The sequence below is a fragment of the Balaenoptera borealis genome, assembly GCF_965194805.1.
Source record: "Balaenoptera borealis genome assembly, chromosome: 9".
Lineage (NCBI taxonomy): Eukaryota > Metazoa > Chordata > Mammalia > Artiodactyla > Balaenopteridae > Balaenoptera > Balaenoptera borealis.
The window spans coordinates 41,589,381-41,602,990 of record NC_138873.1 but is presented as its reverse complement, the minus strand read 5'-3'; positions in this window follow the sequence as shown (position 1 = coordinate 41,602,990).

The window sequence follows — 13,610 nt, the reverse complement described above, 5'->3', positions numbered from 1 at the left end:
CCCATTCTGAGGGTTGTCTTTTCATCTTGTTTATGGTTTCCTTTGCTATGCAAAAGCTTTGAAGTTTCATTAGGTCCCATTTGTTTATTTTTGTTTTTATTTCCCTTACTCTAGGAGGTGGATCAAAAAAGATCTTGCTGTGATTTATGTCAAAGAGTGTTCTTCCTATGTTTTCCTCTAAGAGTTTTATAGTGTCCAGTCTTACATTTAGGTCTCTAATCCATTTTGAGTTTATTTTTGTGTATGGTGTTAGGGAGTATTCTAATTTCATTCTTTTACATGTAGCTGTCCAGTTTTCCCAGCACCACTTATTGAAGAGACTGTCTTTTCTCCATTGTATATCTTTGCCTCCTTTGTCATAGATTAGTTGACCATAGGTGTGTGGGTTAATCTCTGGGCTTTCCATCTTGTTCCATTGATCTATGTTTCTGCTTTTGTGCCAGTACCATATTGTCTTGATTACTGTAGCTTTGTAGTATAGTCTGAAGTCAGGGAGTCTGATTCCTCCAGCTCCATTTTTTTCCCTCAAGACTGCTTTGGCTATTCGGGGTCTTTTGTGTCTCCATACAAATTTTAAGATGATTTGTTCTAGTTCCGTAAAAAATGCCATTGGTAATTTGATAGGGATTGCGTTGAACCTGTAGATTGCTTTGGGTAGTATAGTCATTTTCACAATGTTGATTCTTCCAATCCAAGAACATGGTATATCTCTCCATCTGTTGGTATCATCTTTAATTTCTTTCATCAGTGTCTTATAGTTTTCTGCATACAGGTCTTTTGTCTCCCTAGGTAGGTTTATTCCTAGGTATTTTATCCTTTTTGTTGCAATGGTAAATGGGAGTGTTTCCATAATTTCTCTTTCAGATTTTTCATCATTAGTGTATAGGAATGCAAGAGATTTCTGTGCATTAATTTTGTATCCTGCAGCTTTACCAAATTCATTAATTAGCTCTAGCAGTTTTCTGGTGGCAGTTTTAGGATTCTCTATTATAGTATCATGTCATCTGCAAACAGTGACAGTTTTACTACTTCTTTTCCAATTTGTATTCCTTTTATTTCTTTTTCTTCTCTGATTGCCGTGGCTAGGACTTCCAGAACTATGTTGAATAATAGTGGTGAGAGTGGACATCCTTGTCTCGTTCCTGATCTTAGAGGAAATGCTTTCAGTTTTTCACCATTGAGAATGATGTTTGCTGTGGGTTTGTCATATATGTCCTTTATTATGTTGAGGTAGGTTCCCTCTATGCCCACTTTCTGGAGAGTTTTTATCAGAAATGGGTGTTGAATTTTGTCAAAAGCTTTTTCTGCATCTATTGAGATGATCATATGGTTTTTATTCTTCAATTTGTTAATATGGTCTATCACATTGATTGATTTGCGTATATTGAAGAATCCTTGCGTCCCTGGGATAAATCCCACTTGATCATGGTGTATGATCCTTTTAATGTGTTGTTGGATTCTGTTTGCTAGTATTTTGTTGAGGATTTTTGCATCTGTATTCATCAGTGATATTGGTCTGTAATTTTCTTTTTTTGTAGTGTCTTTGTCTGGTTTTGGTATCAGGGTGATGGTGGCCTCATAGAATGAGTTTGGGAGTGTTCCTTCCTCTGCAATTTTTTGGAAGAGTTTGAGAAGGATAGGTGTTAGCTCTTCTCTAAATGTTTGATAGAATTCACCTGTGAAGCCATCTGGTCCTGGACTTTTGTTTGTTGGAAGATTTTTAATCACAGTTTCAATTTCAGTGCTTGTGATTGGTCTGTTCATATTTTCTATTTCTTCCTGGTTCAGTCTTGAAAGGTTATACGTTTCTAAGAATTTGTCCATTTCTTCCAGGTTGTCCATTTTATTGGCATAGAGTTGCTTGTAGTAGTCTCTTAGGATGCTTTGTCTTTCTGTGGTGTCTGTTGTAACTTTTCCTTTTTCATTTCTGATTTTATTGATTTGAGTCTTCTCCCTCTTTTTCTTGATGAGTCTGACTAATGGCTTATCAATTTTGTTTATCTTCTCAAAGAACCAGCTTTAATTTGATTGATCTTTAATCCATTCACGTTTAAGGTAATTATCGATATGTATGTTCCTAGGACCATTTTCTTAATTGTTCTGGGTTTGTTTTTGTAGGTCCTTTTCTTCTCTTGTGTTTCCCACTTAGAGAAGTTCCTTTAGCACTTGTTGTAGAGCTGGTTTGGTGGTGCTGAATTCTCTTAGCTTTTGCTTGTCTGTAAAGCTTTTGATTTCTCCATCAAATCTAAATGAGATCCTTGCTGGGTAGAGTAATCTTGGTTGTAGGTTCTTCCCTTTCATCACTTTAAGTATATCATGCCACTCCCTTCTGGCTTGTAGAGTTTCTGCTGAGAAATCAGCTGTTAACCTTATGGGAGTTCCCTTGTATGTTATTTGTCGTTTCTCCCTTGCTGCTTTCAGTAATTTTTCTTTGTCTTTAATTTTTGCCACTTTGATTACTGTGTGTCTCGGCGTGTTTCTCCTTGGGTTTATCCTGTATGGGACTCTCTGCGCTTCCTGGACTTGGGTGGCTATTTCCTTTCCCATGTTAGGGAAGTTTTTGACTATAATCTCTTCAAATATTTTCTCTGGTCCTTTCTCTCTCTCTTCTCCTTCTGGGACCCCTATAATCCGAATGTTGTTGCGTTTAATGTTGTCCCAGAGGTCTCTTAGGCTGTCTTCATTTCTTTTCATTCTTTTTTCTTTAGTCTGTTCCGCAGCAGTGAATTCCAGCATTCTGTCTTCCAGGTCACTTATCCGTTCTTCTGCCTCAGTTATTCTGCTATTGATTCCTTCTAGTGTAGTTTTCATTTCAGTTATTGTATTGTTCATCTCTGTTTGTTTGTTCTTTAATTCTTCTAGGTCTTTGTTAATCATTTCTTGCATCTTCTCGATCTTTGCCTCCATTCTTATTCCGAGGTCCTGGATCATCTTCACTATCATTATTCTGAATTCTTTTTCTGGAAGGTTGCCTATCTCCACTTCATTTAGTTGTTTTTCTGGGGTTTTTTTCTTGTTCCTTCATCTGGTATATAGCTCTCTGCCTTTTCATCTTGTCTATCTTTCTGTAAATGTGGTTTTTGTTCCACAGGCTGCAGGATTGTAGTTTTTCTTGCTTCTGCTGTCTGCCCTCTGGTGGTTGAGGCTATCTAAGAGGCTTGATGGGAGGCTCTGGTGGTGGGTAGAGCTGACTGTTGCTGTGGTGGTCAGAGCTCCATAAAACTTTAATCCACTTGACTGTTGATGGGTGGGGCTGGGTTCCCTCCCTGTTGGTTGTTTTGCCTGAGGCAACCCAACACTGGAGCCTACCTGGGCTCTTTGGTGGGGCTAATGGCAGACTCTGGAAGGGCTCACGCCAAGGAGTACTTCCCAGAACCTCCGCTGCCAGTGTCCTTGTCCCCACGGTGAAACAGAGCCAGCCCCCACCTCTGCAGGAGACCCTCCAACACTAGCAGGTAGGTCTGGTTCAGTCTCCCCCAGTGTCACTGCTCCTTCCCCCGGGTCTCAATGCGCACACTATTCCGTGTGTGCCCTCCAAGAGTGGGGTCTCTGTTTCCCCCAGTCCTGTTGAAGTCCTGAATCAATTCCCACTAGGATTCAAAGTCTGATTCTCTATGAATTCTTTCTCCCGTTGCCGGACCCCCAGGTTGGGAAGCCTGACGTGGGGCTCAGAACCTTCCCTCCAGTGGGTGGACTTCTGTGGTATAAGTGTTCTCCAGTCTGTGAGTCGCCCACCCAGCAGTTATGGGATTTGATTTTACTCTGATTGTGCTCCTCCTACCATCTCACTGTGGTTTCTCCTCTGTCCTTGGACGTGAGGTATCCTCCTTGGTGAAGTCCAGTGTCTTCCTGTCGATGATTGTCCAGCAGCCGGTTGTGATTCTGGTGCTCTCGCAAGAGGGAGTGAGAGCACGTTCTTGTACTCCGCCATCTTGGTTGATCTCGAGTTAATACTTTTTATCAATCTTATTACCTTCAACAGGGGCAGTTAACTAAATTTTGGATGACCTAAAACATGGAGCCTTCTAATTTATATCACAGTGAAAGTGTATCAAGAAAGGATAAGGAGTTTAATTCTGCCTCTCTGGATATCATTTTGCATGATCCAGATATGTGCTTCTTATATTCTTTTCTTAAACAAAGTGCACCTGGGCTCCCATTTGTTTTATTTGATTGTTTGTGTTTCACACATGCCTGCAGATCTTCTGCTTGATTCCATGTACTGTGATAAGAGTGTCTACTCCTTGGGATTCTGTCCTTCATCATATCATTTTTTAAAAAAAATATGAGATATTTCAAACATACAAAATATTTTAAATTGATATAATCATCAACTGCCAACTTATGAATTAAAACATTAAAAATACATTAGAATCTTCCTACTTGTTTGCTACAGGAAACTAATTGACAAAACAGCAGGAGAACAAGCACTAAAAGTCAATCCATTCTTAAAAGCCATTGTAGTAAAAAGCATCAAATATTACTGAGACCTAAGTTTGTCTTCTGCACTGGGGATGTAAAAGAATTGGTATATGCTCTCTGGCCTCTTTTAATTTATTGGTGGGATATACCTGTAGAAGTTCTATTAAAAATTCAAGTATGTGAAATACGTTTCACGCCATGCTTCAACACTGATTGGTTGATCATAGTTGTCTGCAGAGCTGTGTTAAGAAGACTCCACCCAATGCCTTAGCCAGAAAGAGTACGAAGAATGACTAGTGAGATCTGTCATGAGCACAACAGAAAGGTATGAAGCACTAGTACTGTGTTTGGAGTGTCTGTCATTGTCTAAGAGCCTAGTAAGTGGTACAGGCACAGAAGTACAAAGTGACAAACTCAAATGAGTAGTCATCATAGAAGAGGTAATATTGAGCTGGCCCTTGGAAAAAGAAGCCCGAAAATTAACTGAAATTGCTTTTAGTGAGTAGAAAATGGGTAAGCAAAGTTGAGAAGATGGCAATGAGCATGACATTTTGGGGGTTTTAAGCAGATTATTAGGCTAGGGTACAAAATATAATGTGATGAACTGTTTAAAATAGGTCAAATAGTCTTTCATCTAAATTTCTGCTTAGGCCCAGAGACTGAGAACAAAATATTACATGACAGGTATTCCCATATCCCAAATTAAGGTACCTGAGAACTAGTTTTGAGAACCTTAGCTCTCCTTTCACACACAGTCTTTAAAAGAGCTTAGAGAGGCTAAGAGTTGGAGAGAATTGTTGAGGTGCTCTTAATCTCACCCTTGCCCTCATGGGGATGAGGAAGCATGCTGCTTTCTCTTCTCTTCCCGTTACAGGGCTTCAGTCAACCAGAGAGCTGGATATGAGGTTAGGCCTACCTTAGATGCTATCATTCAAGCTGTGTAGCATTCAGACAAGATTCTTTATCCCTCTCAGAGATTCTGTGAGCTGATTGGGGGCCACAGAGGACAGGTGTTATAAACACTTGAGAAATAAAAGGTGAGAGGCGAATTCTGGAGTTTCTTTCTCTGACAATAGGACAAAATTTGGTGACTATATTTGTTTAACCTGAACTCCCACAATTTGATAGTTATGAAATTTATGTATTTACTAAGGACCAAAAATGAGCTAGATTTCCAACCTGGCATTCCCTTAGATCCTTTCCAAGAAGCCCACATGGGTAGGTGAAGAGACCTCAGCAGAAGCAGGTGGACTTTGTACTGACAAGTTCCCAGGAGCTAAGGGAAGACTGAAACAGTTATTCTGAGGAGCTGCATTCACTTCATAAACAGAAATTCAGTTGTGAAATTCCAGCGATGATGGAGAGGGAGGTCTCTGAAGAATACTCATAGCTCCATATATTTGTCAGAATTCTTCATTTCAGGAATAAGCAAACAAGAATTTATTACAGGTTATTTTCATAACCTACACAATCTTGGGAGTTCCAGGAAACCAGTTTTAAAAATATAAAACTAGGAATATCAGTAGCCGGAAGAAATAACCAACCTCATCACAGAACTGGCTTTTGAATCAGGAAAATTACAGCTGCTGCTTCACACAGACAGAAACTTAGAATATCAGACCAAATGCTAGAACCTCTGCTAGAGTTATCCTGAAGAATCAAAGGCCTCTGCTTACAAGAAGAGTCCATCTCCTCATCCATGGCTGCTGCCTCCTGTTACTCTCTTTCTCTGGCTGACATAGAAATTAGGGCCTGTCTAGGACCCTAACCATAAGCTAATGGTAATACAGCTGTTGGTGTTCTAACCTGGTAAGTATAGGAAGTATACTCAAAAAAGATGGTTGGTGCAAGTGCTAAACTAGTGGAACTCCAGTATCTACCACATACTTCAAGAAAGACAGCTTTAGATCCTTTAACAACCAGAGGAAGCCAATGACATATCACAATATGCATGTGTAGTAAGCCCAGCAAGACTTTTCTGTTACTGATTTCTAACTTAATTACATTTGGGCCACAGAATATACTCTGTGTGGTTTCAATCCATTTACATTTTTTCATCCTTGTTTTATGACTCTCTATTTTATTTGGAATGTTGAAATCTTTTATATTTAATGTAAGTGGTTGGGTTTAAATCTGCTGTGTTGCTATTTTTTTTTTTTTAATTCTGTTTTTTTTCTCTTTTTCCTGTTGTCCTGAACTCTCTTCTGGATTAATTTAGTATTTTTTTTTTAGTATTCCATCTTATCTCTACTATTGGCTTATAGCTATTGCTTTTTGTTTTATTTATTTATATTGTTTTAGAAATTGCTCAGTGGTTTACAATATGCATTTTAATTTATCACAGTCTACTTTCAAATAATGTTACGTCATTTACATCTAATGTAAGAATCTTACAACAGCACAGATCCATTTAATGCTCCAATTCTTTATTTTATTGTTGTCAAATAATTTACTTCTACATGTTAAACCCCAAAATACATTGTCATTTTTTTTTTTTTTTTTGGTCTCTTACGGATGGCTTTTTTTTAAAAAAAATTTTTGGCTGCATTGGGTCTTTGTTGCTGTGCGCAGGCTTTCTCTAGTTGCAGTGAGCAGGGGCTACTCTTCATTGTGGTGCATGGGCTTCTCATTGTGGTGGCTTCTCTTGTTGTGGAGCACGGGCTCTAGACATGTGGGTTTCAGTAGTTGTGTTGCGTGAGCTCAGTAGTTGTGGCTCGCAGGCTCTAGAGAGCAGGCTCAGTAGTTGTGGCACATGGGCTTAGTTGCTCCACGGCATGTGGGATCTTCCCGGCCCAGGGGTCGAACCTGTGTCCCCTGCATTGACAGGCGGATTCTTAACCACTGCACCACCAGTGAAGTCCCACATTGTCATTATTTTTGCTTTAAAGAGTAAACTTACGTTTTTGATTAATTTTTCATTTTGATCTAATTTTAGACTTATAGAAATGTTGCAAAAAATGGTACAGAGATTTTGTGTATTCCTCCCTCAGCCTCCCAAATGTTAACATCTTACACGACATAGCACATTTTTTAAGACTAGGAACTTAACATTGGCATGATACTATTAACTACAGATCTTATTAGAATTTTAACTGTCTTAGAAAAATTCAAAACAAGAAAAAAAAGACTTTTATGTTTGCCCACATATTGGCTGTTTTGGATGTTATTTATTCCTTTGTATAGGTACAGATTTCTACTTGATATCCTTTCTGCCTGAAAATCTTCCTTTACCATTTCTTATAGTACAGATCTGTTAGTGATAAATTCTCTCAGTTTTGTTCTTCTGAAGGATTTTTAAAGGATATTTTTTTATTTTATATTGAATTCTAGGTTGACAGATTTTTCTTTCAGTCCTTTAAAGATGTTTTCTGGCTTTCATGTTTCTTTTCAGCATGAAGTGTGTGATTACTATTTCCTTGTTCCTCTTATATAATGTGTCTTTTTCCTCAGGATGCTTTAAGAATTTCTCTTTATCACTGGTTCCTAGCAAAATAATTATGATGTTTCCTGTAGTTTTCTTTGTGTTCATCCTGCTTGGGGTTTGTTTAGTCTTTTAAATCTGAGAATATATAGTTTTTATGGAATTGGAAACATTTCAGTCATTATGTCTTCTAGTTTTTTTTCTGGTGTCCTCTCTTTAAATTTTGGGACTTACACATCAATTGATAATTTCCCCCATAGGTTGTTGAGGCTCTGTTTCATTTTCTGTTTCTGTATTTATTCCCTACTTTATTTTGGAAAATTTTCTTCACTAGATCTTCAAGTTCACTGTTATTTGTTTCTGTAATGCCTAATTGGCTATTAATCTCATTCAATGATTTTTTTGGTTTCAGATACTACATTTTTCATATCCAGAAATTCTATGTGACTGTTTATATATCTTCCACTTTGCTCTTTATTTTATTCATGATTTCCTTTAAATTCCATCATTTCTTTTATTTCTGGGTCCGATTCTATTGACTTCTAATTATGAATCTCATTTTTCAATTTTCTTGCTTTTCTTCATACATAGCAGTTTTATTAGGTACTATACCTTGTGAATATTACATTGCTAATTGCTTGATTTTGTTGTTTTCTTTTAAAGATTGTTGTATCTTGTTCTGACAGACGGTTATATCGTGTGTATATGAGTTTCATTCACTGGGCTTATTTTAAAGAGTTTTAAGCTATATTTTGAATAGGCTTTGGTCTAGAGATAGTTCAGTCCTACTGTGAAGATGTGGACCTTCTGTCTCTCTACCTCAGGAGTTAATACAAGCTCTATCATGGCTAATGGAAACTCAAGTGTCTCCTGGCCCTATGTGAACTCTGGGATCTGTTCAGCCTGTGGCTTCAAGTTATTATTTGCTCAGTCTTTTTAAATTTTATCCTGTGCATGCATGAATTAATATTTAACACTAGACTTAAGATCAACCCTAAGCAGATTTCTGGAGCCCTTTTTCTGGGCATACCACACTGTTCTAGAAACTTGCTCTGCAGTGTGAGTCTCTATCTCCTCAAATTCTGATCTTTGTGTCTTCAACCCAATATGATTGCTTCCTCTGCTTGTTTAGAAAGTACCCTCTGATAGAAAAGACATTTGTATTATTCTCTTACAAATCTCAATTTTGTGTTCCCTGTACAAACAACATCCATTGTCTAAACATGGTTGTTTCACCTTTTTTTGAGCAGTTTTATATCTGTTTATGGTGGGAAGTTTAGCCTGGTCCCAGTTAGTCCATGATGGAAAGGAGCAGGAATCCACGGAATGCTTTTATACAGGGAAGTAACATGATGTGTTCTATATTTTTAAAGTGTCATTCTGGCTTCTTTGTGGAGAATGGACTTCTGAGGATCAGGGTGGATGCAGAGAGATCCTTTAGAAAGTTCATATAGTTGTGCAAGAGTGTAATGGGCTTCCGTGTTTTCAGTGTATTTTATAAGAAGCGATTGGTCGGTTTTAGTATTTATTCATGAGAGGAGACGGATAGTTTGCTGATGGTTTGGATATGTTAGGGAGGAATAGGAGAGGAATCAAGAATGATGTTTAAGTTCTTGTCATGAGTAACTGGGAGAGTGGGGATGTGTGAGTAGGAGCAGGATTAAGGGACGGAGGAGAGTCAAGAGTTCTCTTTTTGGACAGATTAATCTCAGTGAGCCTACCAGAAATCCAAATTGGATATGCAAGTTAGAGATCTTATATAAAGATGGAACCTGACATCAAAATTTTTGGAAAGTAAGGAGTTAATATTTTTGGAGACTTTGTTATATTGATTTTCACTGTGACTTTTCAAGTAGAAGATAAGTGTGCCGTGTTTTCCAATATGTTCTCAGAACCTTGTTTCTCAGGAGCATCTTGTAGAGTGATTATTCCATGGAATGTATTTTGGTAATTTCACTCTGGGTAGAGGGAAGCCAGTGAATGTTTTAAGTAGAGTTACATGGTATAAAATATTTTAGAAGAGTTATTTTGGCAGGAATTTGATTTGTTGAGAAGGAGGCTGGAGGCCTAAAGAACAGATGGGAGCCTGTTGATATCATCACTTAGACATTTGGGGATGAGGGTCCAGATGAAGGATGACAGTGGGAATCAAAATGAATATGTAGATGCAAGAGAGCACGTGAAGGACAAAAATCATCAGATGATGCTTTATTTTTAAAATGTTGGTGACCCAGATTATGCCGTAGAAAGTTTAAATGAGAAATTTAGTACAGATGGCATTTAATGAACATTTATTATAGGAGTGATTCTGTCTGTCTATCTACCTATCTATCTATCTTTATATTCCATAGCCTAAGAGAAATGGACTTATTTATCCAAGATCACATGGCTAAAATTGGAATAATAACCAAGTTGTGTTATAATTAAGATTTTTCTGGACTGTAGACATGAATTGAAAGAATATGAGCAATTAGAAATAGTTACTGTGAGATATGCATGTACTATCAAAGTCTTCCAGGATAAGAATTAAATAATTTAAACATGACACTTGAGCATTAAGAAGGAGTTTTGCTGGTAAAAATATACAATGGATAATGTGACATTATATGATATATAATTAGATATAATTTGATATAAATTGATACAATATAAATAAGAGGCTACAAGTACAACTAAAACTCTTTAACCTCCAGAGTTTTACTTCTAAAGTTGTGGCTCCTGATACTAGACAAACTTTTGAACCAAAGTAATAGGGCAAATGAAGACTATAGAATTAGCTATCCTAGAATCATCTTAGTAGACCATAGCAACAAAAGCAAATGATGATATGAGTGCCAATGCAGTAGATATTTTTTTGAATTAATCAAACATATAATACCTTGCTGATGTATGCTACACACTGTATAAATTGCTTTATCTGCATAATTTACTGTACCTCACAACGTCATGTAAAGGTGGTCATATATCCATTTTATCCATGAGGAAACTAAAACTCAAAGGTTAGCTCATCAAAGATTCACATTCAGTTATCCACAGAATTGGAAGTTAAGTTGGGTTTCTGTGACTTTTATGTTGCTTTACTTCACCTAGCTTTAAGGAAACATTAGCATTCCTCTATATTGTTTTCTGATTATTTAAAAAATTGCTCTCCATTATCATATAAATATATCCCTTCTTGTTTGTTCAGACTGTTTACAATTCCACTTCTTTTGTGAAACGTTTCGTAAATAAAAGAGAGGTAAGAGATTGTTCTTCCTAAATAGTGATTACTTACCATCCAGGTAGGAAGCATTTTTGGAGGAGGTCATTGAGAAGGTGTAACCACTGGTTGACCTGCAAGCTGGACCTGGGCAATCGAAGACACCTCATCCGCTCTCCTGTCCTTGGACCTGCATTCTACATTCTACCCACCATTCCCACTGTGGGAGCTGTTCCAGGGATGTAGCCTTGAAAGAGTAAGGTGTTGTTGAGACCTCTGGATGGTATATGTGACTGAGCCCAGTTAAGGCCACTATAAACTTAAGATTCTGGCTGGTGGATATGGAGATCTACTCATCTTGCAGCTGCCCAAGACAAGCTTCTTAAGTAAGTTCCCTTGCCTATTAAGCCTGCCACACACCAATCTGAAGTGATTTGCCTCTTTCTTTGGTCTCTCCCTCTCAGTTTGCAAACCAACAATTGGCAAGTCAGTCTGGACACTGAAGAAATGGGCCTTGGGAAAGAGGCGTTTGTGGGGAAATCCTGAGTTGGACATTGGCTTCTATGTACGGGGGATGGCCTATATGTTAGATGCTTGTGGACCACTGTGTGGGTATGGGGATGCCCCCAAATCATCAGCTTGGTCTAATGTGCTTGCTTGAGGAGCTGTGCACAGTACACTGTGACAAAGAAGGGAAATGGATGGCTGCTGCAACAGGGTGGCCTCTACTGTGAGCAGTTCATCTGGTTAGCGATGCCAAATTAGAGGCTAAAGCTCAAGTTAGAAAGTTGGAAGAAGAGTTGAGGTTAGAGACAGACATGCAGGTATCTACTGCTTTGCTGGCTTCGGGGCTGGAGGACAGGTGGGAGAGTAGGATAATAAGTCGGAGACTTTAGTGTGCTGTTTTGCAAAGCTAGGAGGGTGCAAGCTGCTGTGGATTAAGGTCTGAGTGCTTATGATGAAGCCTGATTGGGATGCTAAGAGGTGGAGTTGCTGGGAAAGTGAGGAGAATGAAGAGGAAGATGTTATGGTGATTGACAGTGAAATGGATGGAGTGTCCCATCTGTCTGACTCTTAATACAAAGGAAAGCAAAAGCACAGCAACAGCAACCTCAGCCAGCGGGTCAGCCCCCGATTCAGGAAACATTTCTGATGAGAGAATAAACTCCTGCTGAGCTTATTGTAGGAGCTGCCAAGTTCCAGCAAAAGGCCAGGGAAAATAATTCAGGCATGGTTAGTGCGCACCAAGGGAGGGGGCAGTGGGATTTCTGTCGCCAGGCAGGATTCGTGGAAAGTGAGCAGCATCACCACACACCTGCCTTCAGGCAGCCCCTGCGTGGCATGAAGGGGGTTCAAGGAACTTACTCCCTTATGCAATGGAGTTTTCCAGTCTGCAGGGAGGCTGGGCCCAATGAGGAGGATCTCCCTGGGTACAGGAACCCTGGAAATCTCTAAAGAGGTACAAGTTCTTAGAGAGTTGGGAATGACACAGGCAATCTACTCCCCTGTCTTTGAAAGCCCTGATCGGGCTACATTCACTGCAGGAATGAAAATCAAGATACTCTAGTTTGCTCCTGGCGCCTGGTATGAGATGCTGATATTCAGGCTGACCCCAGTCTTGGGACAAGACATTTATGATTTTGGGCAATCTAAATGATCCCTGATGATGTCCCTTCTGCTCTAGCAGAGGCCTCAAGGATATAGTCCTATTTAGGATGGGTGCCTTCCTTGTCCCATGTATGGAATGCAGGCCAAGACGGCCTCTAGGTGAGAGCCATTGGAGGTGATCAGAGACCACATGTTGAGCCCACTATTCACTGGTCCCTCAGAAATAAACAAAAGATGACTCTGGTTTACTTTGGAACTGAGTGTACTCTAATACACAGTCACCCCCTGAAGTTTCCTGACCCCTTCAGTGCCGTCAGTGGTTATGGAGGCAAACAGTTATGATCAGAAAAGTCCCTTTGACACTGTAAATTGGTTGTTCTCCCCCACGAGAATACAAAGTTTTATCTCTTCAAAACCAGAGAACATATTGGGCATTGATATCATACAGTGTCAAACTCTGCAAACCTGTATTGGGGAATTCCTCCTCAGAGTTAGAGTAATCAAATCGTTGCTGAAGGAAAAGGCCAAATGGGAACCAGTAAGCCTACTGCTCCATGAAGAGTGGTAACTGTCAAACAATATAAATTGCCTGGGGGCCATAAGGAAATAGGAAAAACTAAGCTGTGCCAAGTGGGTGTTGTATGCCCACTTTCTTTTTTTTTTTTTTTTTTTTTGATTTTATTTATTTTTTGGCTGTGTTGGGTCTTCATTGTTGCACACGGGCTTTCTTTAGTTGCGGCAAGCGGGGGCTACTCTTTGTCACGGTGCACAGGCTTCTCATTGTGGTGGCTTCTCTTGTTGCAGAGCACGGGCTCTAGGTGCGCGGGCTTCAGTAGTTGCGGCGTGTGGGCTCAGTAGTTGCGGTACACGGGCTCTAGGGCGCAGGCTCAGTAGTTGTGGTGCACGGGCTTAAGTTGCTCCATGGCATGTGGGGTCTTCCCGGACCAGGGCTCGAACCCG